Below are 13,915 nucleotides of genomic sequence, written 5' to 3'. Positions count from 1 at the left end.
GCTGCAGGTGGAGGAGGATCAGGTGTTACATGGGGGTAATACACGACCTGGTGCCATCAGCAGGGATCACACGCTGCAGGTGGAGGAGGATCAGGTGTTACATGGGGGTAATACACGACCTGGTGCCATCAGCAGGGATCACACGCTGCAGGTGGAGGAGGATCAGGTGTTACATGGGGGTAATACACGACCTGGTGCCATCAGCAGGGATCACACTCTGCAGGTGGAGGAGGATCAGGTGTTACATGGGGGTAATAAACGACCTGGTGCCATCAGCAGGGATCATACTCTGCAGGTGGAGGAGGATCAGGTGTTACATGGGGGTAATACATGACCTGGTGCCATCAGCAGGGATCATACTCTGCAGGTGGAGGAGGATCAGGTGTTACATGGGGGTAATACACGACCTGGTGCCATCAGCAGGGATAATACTCTGCAGGTGGAGGAGGATCAGGTGTTACATGGGGGTAATACACGTCCTGGTGCCATCAGCAGGGATCATACTCTGCAGGTGGAGGAGGATCAGCTGTTACATGGGGGTAATACACGACCTGGTGCCATCAGCAGGGATCACACTCTGCAGGTGGAGGAGGATCAGGTGTTACATGGGGGTAATACACGACCTGGTGCCATCAGCAGGGATCATACTCTGCAGGTGGAGGAGGATCAGCTGTTACATGGGGGTAATACACGACCTGGTGCCATCAGCAGGGATCACACTCTGCAGGTGGAGGAGGATCAGGTGTTACATGGGGGTAATACACGACCTGGTGCCATCAGCAGGGATCACACGCTGCAGGTGGAGGAGGATCAGGTGTTACATGGGGGTAATACACGACCTGGTGCCATCAGCAGGGATCACACGCTGCAGGTGGAGGAGGATCAGGTGTTACATGGGGGTAATACACGACCTGGTGCCATCAGCAGGGATCACACGCTGCAGGTGGAGGAGGATCAGGTGTTACATGAGGGTAATACACGTCCTGGTGCCATCAGCAGGGATCATACTCTGCAGGTGGAGGAGGATCAGGTGTTACATGGGGGTAATACACGACCTGGTGCCATCAGCAGGGATCACACGCTGCAGGTGGAGGAGGATCAGGTGTTACATGGGGGTAATACACGACCTGGTGCCATCAGCAGGGATCATACTCTGCAGGTGGAGGAGGATCAGGTGATACATGGGGGTAATACACGACCTGGTGCCATCAGCAGGGATCACACTCTGCAGGTGGAGCAGGATCAGGTGTTACATGGGGGTAATACACGACCTGGCGCCATCAGCAGGGATCACACGCTGCAGGTGGAGGAGGATCAGGAGTTACATGGGGGTAATACACGACCTGGTGCCATCAGCAGGGATCACACGCTGCAGGTGGAGGAGGATCAGGAGTTACATGGGGGTAATACACGACCTGGTGCCATCAGCAGGGATCACACGCTGCAGGTGGAGGAGGATCAGGAGTTACATGGGGGTAATACACGACCTGGTGCCATCAGCAGGGATCACACTCTGCAGGTGGAGGAGGATCAGGTGTTACATGGGGGTAATACACGACCTGGTGCCATCAGCAGGGATCACACGCTGCAGGTGGAGGAGGATCAGGTGTTACATGGGGGTAATACACGACCTGGAGCCATCAGCAGGGATCACACTCTGCAGGTGGAGGAGGATCAGGTGTAACATGGGGGGTAATACACGACCTGGTGCCATCAGCAGGGATCACACGCTGCAGGTGGAGGAGGATCAGGTGTTACATGGGGGTAATACACGACCTGGTGCCATCAGCAGGGATCATACTCTGCAGGTGGAGGAGGATCAGGTGTTACATGGGGGTAATACACGACCTGGTGCCATAAGCAGGGATCATACGCTGCAGGTGGAGGAGGATCAGGTGTTACATGGGGGTAATACACGACCTGGTGCCATCAGCAGGGATCATACTCTGCAGGTGGAGGAGGATCAGGTGTTACATGGGGGTAATACACGACCTGGTGCCATCAGCAGGGATCATACGCTGCAGGTGGAGGAGGATCAGGTGTTACATGGGGGTAATACACGACCTGGCACCATCAGCAGGGATCACACGCTGCAGGTGGAGGAGGATCAGGTGTTACATGGGGGTAATACACGACCTGGTGCCATCAGCAGGGATCACACGCTGCAGGTGGAGGGGGATCAGGTGTTACATGGGGGTAATACACGACCTGGTGCCATCAGAAGGGATCACACTCTGCAGGTGGAGGAGGATCAGGTGTTACATGGGGGTAATACACGACCTGGTGCCGTCAGCAGGGATCACACGCTGCAGGTGGAGGAGGATCAGGTGTTACATGGGGGTAATACACGACCTGGTGCCATCAGCAGGAATCATACGCTGCAGGTGGAGGAGGATCAGGTGTTACATGGGGGTAATACACGACCTGGCGCCATCAGCAGGGATCACACTCTGCAGGTGGAGGAGGATCAGGTGTTACATGGGGGTAATACACGACCTGGTGCCATCAGCAGGGATCACACTCTGCAGGTGGAGCAGGATCAGGTGTTACATGGGGGTAATACACGACCTGGCGCCATCAGCAGGGATCATACGCTGCAGGTGGAGGAGGATCAGGTGTTACATGGGGGTAATACACGACCTGGTGCCATCAGCAGGGATCACACGCTGCAGGTGGAGGAGAATCAGGTGTTACATGGGGGTAATACACGACCTGGTGCCATCAGCAGGGATCATACTCTGCAGGTGGAGGAGAATCAGGTGTTACATGGGGGTAATACACGACCTGGTGCCATCAGCAGGGATCACACGCTGCAGGTGGAGGAGGATCAGGTGTATGGGGGTAATACACGACCTGGTGCCATCAGCAGGGATCATACTCTGTAGGTGGAGGAGGATCAGGTGTTACATGGGGGTAATACACGACCTGGTGCCATCAGCAGGGATCACACACTGCAGGTGGAGGAGGATCAGGTGTTACATGGGGGTAATACACGAACTGGTGCCGTCAGCAGGGATCACACGCTGCAGGTGGAGGAGGATCAGGTGTAACATGGGGGTAATACACGACCTGGTGCCATCAGCAGGGATCATACTCTGCAGGTGGAGGAGGATCAGGTGTTACATGGGGGTAATACACGACCTGGTGCCATCAGCAGGGATCATACTCTGCAGGTGGAGGAGGATCAGGTGTTACATGGGGGTAATACACGACCTGGAGCCATCAGCAGGGATCATACTCTGCAGGTGGAGGAGGATCAGGTGTTACATGGGGGTAATACACGACCTGGAGCCATCAGCAGGGATCACACGCTGCAGGTGGAGGAGGATCAGGTGTAACATGGGGGTAATACACGACCTGGTGCCATCAGCAGGGATCATACTCTGCAGGTGGAGGAGGATCAGGTGTTACATGGGGGTAATACACGACCTGGCGCCATCAGCAGGGATCACACTCTGCAGGTGGAGGAGGATCAGGTGTTACATGGGGGTAATACACGACCTGGTGCCATCAGCAGGGATCACACGCTGCAGGTGGAGGAGGATCAGATGTTACATGGGGGTAATACACGACCTGGTGCCATCAGCAGGGATCACACGCTGCAGGTGGAGGAGGATCAGGTGCTACATGGGGGTAATACACGACCTGGTGCCGTCAGCAGGGATCACACGCTGCAGGTGGAGGAGGATCAGGTGTTACATGGGGGTAATACACGACCTGGTGCCGTCAGCAGGGATCACACGCTGCAGGTGGAGGAGGATCAGGTGTTACATGGGGGTAATACACGACCTGGTGCCATCAGCAGGGATCACACTCTGCAGGTGGAGGAGGATCAGGTGTTACATGGGGGTAATACACGACCTGGTGCCGTCAGCAGGGATCATACTCTGCAGGTGGAGGAGGATCAGGTGTTACATGGGGGTAATACACGACCTGGTGCCATCAGCAGGGATCACACTCTGCAGGTGGAGGAGGATCAGGTGTATGGGGGTAATACACGACCTGGTGCCATCAGCAGGGATCATACTCTGTAGGTGGAGGAGGATCAGGTGTTACATGGGGGTAATACACGACCTGGTGCCGTCAGCAGGGATCACACTCTGCAGGTGGAGGAGGATCAGGTGTTACATGGGGGTAATACACGACCTGGTGCCATCAGCAGGGATCACACGCTGCAGGTGGAGGAGGATCAGGTGTTACATGGGGGTAATACACGACCTGGTGCCGTCAGCAGGGATCACACGCTGCAGGTGGAGGAGGATCAGGTGTAACATGGGGGTAATACACGACCTGGTGCCATCAGCAGGGATCACACACTGCAGGTGGAGGAGGATCAGGTGTAACATGGGGGTAATACACGACCTGGTGCCATCAGCAGGGATCACACACTGCAGGTGGAGGAGGATCAGGTGTTACATGGGGGGTAATACACAACCTGGTGCCATCAGCAGGGATCACACTCTGCAGGTGGAGGAGGATCAGGTGTTACATGGGGGTAACACACGACCTGGTGCCATCAGCAGGGATCATACTCTGCAGGTGGAGGAGGATCAGGTGTTACATGGGGGTAATACACGACCTGGTGCCATCAGCAGGGATTATACGCTGCAGGTGGAGGAGGATCAGGTGTTACATGGGGGTAACACACGACCTGGTGCCATCAGCAGGGATCATACTCTGCAGGTGGAGGAGGATCAGGTGTTACATGGGGGTAATACACGACCTGGTGCCATCAGCAGGGATCACACTCTGCAGGTGGAGGAGGATCAGGTGTTACATGGGGGTAATACACGACCTGGTGCCATCAGCAGGGATCATACTCTGCAGGTGGAGGAGGATCAGGTGTTACATGGGGGTAATACAGGCCTGGTGCCATCAGCAGGGATCACACTCTGCAGGTGGAGGAGGATCAGGTGTTACATGGGGGTAATACACGACCTGGTGCCATCAGCAGGGATCACACTCTGCAGGTGGAGCAGGATCAGGTGTTATATGGGGGTAATACACGACCTGGTGCCATCAGCAGGGATCACACTCTGCAGGTGGAGGAGGATCAGGTGTTACATGGGGGTAACACACGACCTGGTGCCATCAGCAGGGATCACACGCTGAAGGTGGAGCAGGATCAGGTGTTACATGGGGGTAATACACGACCTGGTGCCATCAGCAGGGATCACACTCTGCAGGTGGAGGAGGATCAGGTGTTACATGGGGGTAATACAGGCCTGGTGCCATCAGCAGGGATCACACGCTGCAGGTGGAGGAGGATCAGGTGTTACATGGGGGTAATACACGACCTGGTGCCATCAGCAGGGATCACACTCTGCAGGTGGAGGAGGATCAGGTGTTACATGGGGGTAATACACGACCTGGTGCCATCAGCAGGGATCACACTCTGCAGGTGGAGGAGGATCAGGTGTTACATAGGGGTAATACACGACCTGGTGCCATCAGCAGGGATCATACGCTGCAGGTGGAGCAAGATCAGGTGTTATATGGGGGTAATACACGACCTGGTGCCATCAGCAGGGATCACACTCTGCAGGTGGAGGAGGATCAGGTGTTACATGGGGGTAATACACGACCTGGTGCCATCAGCAGGGATCATACGCTGCAGGTGGAGGAGGATCAGGTGTTACATGGGGGTAATACACGACCTGGTGCCATCAGCAGGGATCATACGCTGCAGGTGGAGGAGGATCAGGTGTTACATGAGGGTAACACACGACCTGGTGCCATCAGCAGGGATCATACGCTGCAGGTGGAGGAGGATCAGGTGTTACATGAGGGTAATACACGACCTGGTGCCATCAGCAGGGATCACACTCTGCAGGTGGAGCAGGATCAGGTGTTACATGGGGGTAATACACGACCTGGTGCCATCAGCAGGGATCACACTCTGCAGGTGGAGCAGGATCAGGTGTTACATGAGGGTAACACACGACCTGGTGCCATCAGCAGGGATCATACGCTGCAGGTGGAGGAGGATCAGGTGTTACATGAGGGTAATACACGACCTGGTGCCATCAGCAGGGATCACACGCTGCAGGTGGAGGAGGATCAGGTGTTACATGGGTGGTAATACACGACCTGGTGCCATCAGCAGGGATCACACGCTGCAGGTGGAGGAGGATCAGGTGTTACATGGGGGGTAATACACAACCTGGTGCCATCAGCAGGGATCACACTCTGCAGGTGGAGGAGGATCAGGTGTTACATGGGGGTAATACACGACCTGGTTCCATCAGCAGGGATCACACTCTGCAGGTGGAGGAGGATCAGGTGTTACATGGGGGTAATACACGACCTGGCACCATCAGCAGGGATCATACTCTGCAGGTGGAGGAGGATCAGGTGTTACATGGGGGTAATACACGACCTGGTTCCATCAGCAGGGATCACACTCTGCAGGTGGAGGAGGATCAGGTGTTACATGGGGGTAATACACGACCTGGTGCCATCAGCAGGGATCATACGCTGCAGGTGGAGGAGGATCAGGTGTTACATGGGGGTAATACACGACCTGGTTCCATCAGCAGGGATCACACTCTGCAGGTGGAGGAGGATCAGGTGTTACATGGGGGTAATACACGACCTGGTGCCATCAGCAGGGATCACACGCTGCAGGTGGAGGAGGATCAGGTGTTACATGGGGATAATACACGACCTGGTGCTATCAGCAGGGATCACACGCTGCAGGTGGAGGAGGATCAGGTGTTACATGGGGGTAATACACGACCTGGCGCCATCAGCAGGGATCATACGCTGCAGGTGGAGGAGGATCAGGTGTTACATGGGGGTAATACACGACCTGGTTCCATCAGCAGGGATCACACTCTGCAGGTGGAGGAGGATCAGGTGTTACATGGGGGTAATACACGACCTGGTGCCATCAGCAGGGATCACACGCTGCAGGTGGAGGAGGATCAGGTGTTACATGGGGATAATACACGACCTGGTGCCATCAGCAGGGATCACACGCTGCAGGTGGAGGAGGATCAGGTGTTACATGGGGATAATACACGACCTGGTGCCATCAGCAGGGATCACACGCTGCAGGTGGAGGAGGATCAGGTGTTACATGGGGGTAATACACGACCTGGTGCCATCAGCAGGGATCACACTCTGCAGGTGGAGGAGGATCAGGTGTTACATGGGGGTAATACACGACCTGGTACCATCAGCAGGGATCACACGCTGCAGGTGGAGCAGGATCAGGTGTTACATGGTGGTAATACACGACCTGGTGCCATCAGCAGGGATCACACGCTGCAGGTGGAGGGGGATCAGGTGTTACATGGGGGTAATACACGACCTGGTGCCATCAGCAGGGATCACACGCTGCAGGTGGAGGAGGATCAGGTGTTACATGGGGGTAATACACGACCTGGTGCCATCAGCAGGGATCATACTCTGCAGGTGGAGCAGGATCAGGTGTTACATGGTGGTAATACACGACCTGGTGCCATCAGCAGGGATCACACGCTGCAGGTGGAGCAGGATCAGGTGTTACATGGGGGTAATACACGACCTGGTGCCATCAGCAGGGATCACACGCTGCAGGTGGAGGGGGATCAGGTGTTACATGGGGGTAATACACGACCTGGTGCCATCAGCAGGGATCACACGCTGCAGGTGGAGGAGGATCAGGTGTTACATGGGGGTAATACACGACCTGGTGCCATCAGCAGGGATCACACGCTGCAGGTGGAGGGGGATCAGGTGTTACATGGGGGTAATACACGACCTGGTGCCATCAGCAGGGATCACACGCTGCAGGTGGAGGGGGATCAGGTGTTACATGGGGGTAATACACGACCTGGTGCCATCAGCAGGGATCACACGCTGCAGGTGGAGGGGGATCAGGTGTTACATGGGGGTAATACACGACCTGGTGCCATCAGCAGGGATCACACGCTGCAGGTGGAGGAGGATCAGGTGTTACATGGGGGTAATACACGACCTGGTGCCATCAGCAGGGATCACACGCTGCAGGTGGAGGGGGATCAGGTGTTACATGGGGGTAATACACGACCTGGTGCCATCAGCAGGGATCACACGCTGCAGGTGGAGGGGGATCAGGTGTTACATGGGGGTAATACACGACCTGGTGCCATCAGCAGGGATCACACGCTGCAGGTGGAGGGGGATCAGGTGTTGCATGCAGGGGATGATTGACAGCTCAGTCATAGGTGCAGACGGTGGGATCTGGCCGGGTAATATTGGGGTGAGAATGAGACAGAACCTACCGGAGGGAGAGCGCAGAGCGGAGACAGGCAGATCCTGCTGCTGGGAGCGGAGACAGGCAGGGGAGGTGGAGTGACATAGAAATGAGAGGGCAGGGAAGCAGCCTGTAACTGGGGGAGAGCGGGGAGGAAGCGCCTGCTGCACAGGGGGGACCAGGATCTGCTCTAAATATTCTCACACAATCATCATCATCATCATCTGTATGTAGAGGAGGAGACGGGCTGCATCACCTCTGCACAACAACAATGGTGGCTGCACTGCACCTGGAGGGGCCACACCATGTCCTCTGCTGATAATGAGGGGAGGGAGGTGTGACCCCCTGTCATGGAGCGAGGGGCTGCGGATGTGACCGCTACATTGTATGTGTGCGAGTATATACCGCTACTATGAGTGTATATTCCTCTCTTTTCCTCTTTCCTCTCTAATTCCCTTAACCTTCTGGCTATTACAGAAACCTGGATCCAGCACTCAGACACCACCGCCGCTGCCGCTCTCTCGTTTGGTGGGCTGAAATTTTCACATACCGCCAGAGCTGAGAACAGACAGGGTGGAGGTGTTGGTTTGCTCCTTTCGTCACAATGTGCTTTCCTGGTCATCCCCTCGGTTCCCTCACTTACATTTCCTTCCTTTGAAGTCCATGCCGTCAGACTCTATAAGCCCTTCTCCTTGAGAGTGGTGGTTGTTTATCGCCCTCCAGGCTCCTCCCGCCTGTTTCTAGACCACTTTGCCACCTGGCTTACTCACTTTCTATCCCGTGACATCCCCACCCTCATCATGGGAGACTTTAACATCCCCATCAATGATCCCCTCTCCCAATCTGCCTCTCATCATCTTTCTCTAACTTCTTCATTCGGCCTCTCACAGTTTACTAATTCTCCTACGCATGAGGACGGGAATACTCTGCACCTGGTTTTCTCCCGTCCCGGCTCGCTGCACAACTTTACTAACTCCACTCTCCTGCTCTCGGACCACAACCTTCTTTCCTTCTCTGTCAAGAATTGTCTCCTCACCCAGGACACCCCCACTCACCATACTTATCGGAATACACGTACCATTAATACCCAGCAGCTTATGGATAATCTACACACATCTCTAGCCCCCATCTCCTCACTCTCCTGTCCATACTTAGCATTGTCACACTTCAATATTACACTGACGAATGCCCTGGATGAAGCAGCACCTTCTACACGCAGAAAGACCCGACACAGACAACGGCAGCCCTGGCGCACTATGCAAACACGCTTTCTTCAGCGTTGCTCAAGGTGTGCAGAGCGGCAGTGGAGAAAATCTCTCTTAGCTGAAGACTTCATCCACTATAAGTTCATGCTCGAAACCTATAACTCTGCCCTTCATCTGGCCAAACAATCCTACTTCACCACCCTCATCACCTCACTATCCAACAACCCAAAACGACTTTTTGAAACCTTAAACTCCCTCCTGAAACCTAAAGTACAGGCCCCCAATCACCAACCTCAGCGGTGAGGATCTGGCCACTTATTTCCTAGAAAAAAATCAACCACATCCATCAGAATATCTCAGCGCAATCTCCTCAGTGCCTGGATCCCCTTCCCTGCCGCACCTCAAGCTCACTAGACATCTTTGAGCCTGTTTCAGAAGAAGAAGTTTCCAAGCTCCTAACTTCTGCTCGGCCTACAACCTGCAACAATGACCTCATTCCTTCACTTCTCCTGCAGTCTCTCTCACCAGTGGTCACCACTCACCTAAAATATTTAACCTCTCTCTTTCTTCTGGTATCTTTCCCTCCTCATTTAAACGTGCCATCATTACCCCTTTACTTAAAGCTATCCCTGGACCAGAACTGCACTGCTAACTACAGACCTGTCTCTAACCTTTTCTTCATCTCTAAACTCCTGGAACGCTTGGTCCACTCCCGTCTAATCCGCTATCTCTCGGATAACTCTCTTCTTGACCCCTTACAATCTGGTATCCGCTCTTTACACTCCACTGAAACTGCCCTCACTAAAGTCTCTAATGATCTAATAACAGCTAAATCCAAAGGTCATTGCTCCCTGCTGATTCTCCTGGATCTATCTGCTGCATTTGACACTGGATCACCAGCTCCTCCTCACCATGCTCCGCTCCATAGGCCTCAAGGACACAGCCCTCTCCTGGTTCTCCTCCTACCTCTCTGACCGGCTCCTTTTCCTCTCTTCGTCCCCTTACTATCGGGGTTCCGCAGGGCTCAGTCCTTGGCCCCCTCCTCTTCTCTCTATACACTGCCCCTATTGGACAAACAATCAGCAGATTTGGGTTCCAGTACCATCTCTATGCTGACGACACCCAATTATACACCTCTTCCCCTGACATCACCCCTACCCTAATTCAAAATATCAAGGATTGTCTGTCTGCTGTATCTAACATCATGTCCTCCCTCTATCTGAAACTAAATCTCTCCAAAACTGAACTTCTTGTGTTTCTCCCTTCTACTAACCTCGCTCTACCAACATCGAAATTACCCTGGAGGGTTCAACCATAACTCCCCAGCAGCCGCTGTCTTGTGGTCATATTCGACACCGAACTTTCCTTTACTCCCTATATCCGATCACTCACTCGCTCCAGTCACCTGCATCTTAAAAACATCACCAGACCTTTTCTCACCTTTGGAACTGCTAAGACTCTTACTGTCGCTCTCATTCATTCCCGTCTGGACTACTGCAACTCTCTTCTGATCGGTCTCCCTCTTTCCAAACTTTCTCCTCTCCAATCCATCTTGAATGCGGCAGCCAGGATCATATTTCTGTCCAGCCGCTTCACTGATGCCTCCATCTTGTGCCAGTCATTACACTGGCTACCCATTCGCTACAGGGTCCAGTATAAACTCATCTCTCTCACCCACAAAGCTCTCCACAGTTCTGCCCCGCCTTATATCTCCTCTCTCATCTCCGTCTATCGCCCTACACCTGCCCTCCGTTCTACAAATCACCTAAGACTAACATCCCCCGTAATCCGAACCTCGCACCTCCGTCTCCAAGACTTCTCTCGTGCTGCGCCAGCTCTCTGGAATGCTCTTCCCCAGACGATCAGACTGATACCTAGCCCCGACCTATTCAAGCGCGCTCTGAAAACCCATCTCTTCAAACAAGCCGACCACATCAACTACTCAGTAAACTAACTTTGTCCTGTTCCCTCCTTCCAAATATTACTCTGAATCTGCCCCTACTATTCATCTGTCTCCACACCCTCCATGCACATGATAACTGCACTTGACACTCGACTATTGCACTTAAACACACGGGCCGATGACCGGATCATGCAGCTTTATATGAAAATCCCTATTTATTATAATTGCCAGACCTGAAATAACGAGCACTTCTCACCTATTGTGTCCCCCATTTCCTTGTAGATTGTAAGCTTGTGAGCAGGGACCTCACCCCTAATGTCACTGTTTAAATTGTCTTAACTTATACTGAATTTATTCTCTGTACATGTCCCCGCTTAATTGTAAAGTGCTGCGGAATATGTTGGTGCTATATAAATAAAAATGATTATTATTATATAATGTGTGTATAATAAGGGTATGTACACACGTTGTGGATTTCACCTGTGGATTCCAATTGTGGAGCAGGTGTAAAACACTACAGAATCCACACAAAGTATTGACATGCTGCAGAAAATAAACAGCATCGTTTCTGCGCGGAATTTTTCAGCAGCATGTGCACTGCGGATTTGTTTTTCCATAGGTTTACATGGTGCTGTGCAACGCATGGAAAACTGCTGCGAAACCGCAACGTGTGCACATACCCCAAGTATTTGATCCCTTGCTGGTTTTGTAAGTTTGCCCACTGACAAAGACATGAACAGTCTATCATTTAAACCCATTATCTACCAATGTCCTTTTTTTTTGGGGACGCCTAATCTTTAGCTTCTAGCAACTAAGATTTTATAATTTTTATAATTAGGTCAAATTTTTTGTGTTGTGTTTGTAAAATGAATGTTTTCAAAATAGGAAATCGTGTCATTGTCATTTTCAATTGAATATTGGGACGCCCTTTTCTGAAAAATACGCACTTGAAAATTTTTTGCAAATTATGTTTCTGATTCATTAGGACCCAAATCATTAAAAATCTGTCATTAACCCCTTTCTGACATCGGACGTACTATCCCGTCCATGTGGGGTGGGCCCCTATGACCATGGACGGGATAGTACGTCCAGCGCGATCGGCGGCGCTCACGGGGGGAGCGCCGCCGATCGCGGCCGGGTGTCAGCTACCTATCGCAGCTGACATCCGGCACTATGTGCCAGGAGCGGTCACGGACCGCCCCCGGCACATTAACCCCCGGCACACCGCGATCAAAGATGATCGCGATGTGCCGGCGGTACAGGGAAGCTTCCCGCAGGGAGGGGGCTCCCGGCGGGCTTCCCTGAGACCCCCGGAGCAACGCGATGTGATCGCGTTGCTGCGAGGGTCTTACCTCCCTCCCTGCTCCCTCCAGCCCCGGATCCAAGATGGCCGCGGATCCGGGTCCTGCAGGGAGGGAGGTGGCTTCACAGAGCCTGCTCAGAGCAGGCACTGTGAAGGCTGCAGCGCTGCATGTCAGATCAGTGATCTGACAGAGTGCTGTGCAAACTGTCAGATCACTGATCTGTGATGTCCCCCCCTGGGACAAAGTAAAAAAGTAAAAAAAAAAATATTCCAAAATAATGAAAAAAAAAAAAATATTATTCCCATAAATACATTTCTTTATCTAAATAAAAAAAACAAAACAATAAAAGTACACATATTTAGTATCGCCGCGTCCATAACGGCCCGACCTATAAAACTGGCCCACTAGTTAACCCCTTCAGTAAACACCGTAAGAAAAAAAAAAAAAGAGGCAAAAAACAACGCTTTATTATCATACCGCCGAACAAAAAGTGGAATAACACGCGATCAAAAAGACAGATATAAATAACCATGGTACCGCTGAAAGCGTCATCTTGTCCCGCAAAAAACGAGCCGCCATACAGCATCATCAGCAAAAAAATAAAAAAGTTATAGTCCTGAGAATAAAGCGATGCCAAAATAATTATTTTTTCTATAAAATAGTTTTTATCGTATAAAAGCGCCAAAACATAAAAAAATGATATAAATGAGGTGTCGCTGTAATCGTACTGACCCGAAGAATAAAGCTGCTTTATCAATTTTACCAAACGCGGAACGGTATAAACGCCTCCCCCAAAAGAAATTCATGAATAGCTGGTTTTTGGTCATTCTGCCTCACAAAAATCGAAATAAAAAGCGATCAAAAAATGTCACGCGCCCGAAAATGTTACCAATAAAAACGTCAACTCGTCCCGCAAAAAACAAGACCTCACATGACTCTGTGGACCAAAATATAGAAAAATTATAGCTCTCAAAATGTGGTAACGCAAAAAATATTTTTTGCAATAAAAAGCGTCTTTCAGTGTGTGACGGCTGCCAATCATAAAAATCCGCTAAAAAACCCGCTATAAAAGTAAATCAAACCCCCCTTCATCACCCCCTTAGTTAGGGAAAAATTAAAAAAATGTATTTATTTCCATTTTCCCATTAGGGCTAGGGTTAGAGTTAGGGCTAGGGTTAGGGCTAGGGTTAGGGTTAGGGCTAGGGTTAGGGCTAGGGTTAGGTTTAGGGCTAGGGTTAGGGCTAGGGTTAGGGCTAGGGTTAGGGTTAGGGCTAGGGTTAGG

The 13,915-nt window shown here is 52.1% G+C and overlaps 1 protein-coding gene across 2 annotated transcripts in view; it reads right to left on the bottom strand.

Annotated features, from left to right (window-relative positions):
* The window catches only part of CAMK2N1 (calcium/calmodulin dependent protein kinase II inhibitor 1), a 56,871-nt gene extending 47,908 nt beyond the window's left edge, over nucleotides 1–8,963 (bottom strand). The window contains exon 1 of one of the 2 annotated variants that reach the window (XM_069742593.1): nucleotides 8,865–8,963. The gene's annotated coding sequence lies outside the window, so the exon portion shown is untranslated. Of the gene's footprint in view, nucleotides 1–8,249; nucleotides 8,414–8,864 lie in introns of those variants that run through there. The other variant, XM_069742592.1, reaches the window with a different exon arrangement.
* Between the last annotated feature and the right edge of the window lie 4,952 nt (nucleotides 8,964–13,915).

The sequence above is a fragment of the Ranitomeya imitator genome, chromosome 10, assembly GCF_032444005.1.
Source record: "Ranitomeya imitator isolate aRanImi1 chromosome 10, aRanImi1.pri, whole genome shotgun sequence".
Classification (NCBI taxonomy): Eukaryota; Metazoa; Chordata; class Amphibia; order Anura; family Dendrobatidae; genus Ranitomeya; species Ranitomeya imitator.
Note: the sequence above shows the minus strand (reverse complement) of the source record. Positions and strands in the feature narration are given on the sequence as shown.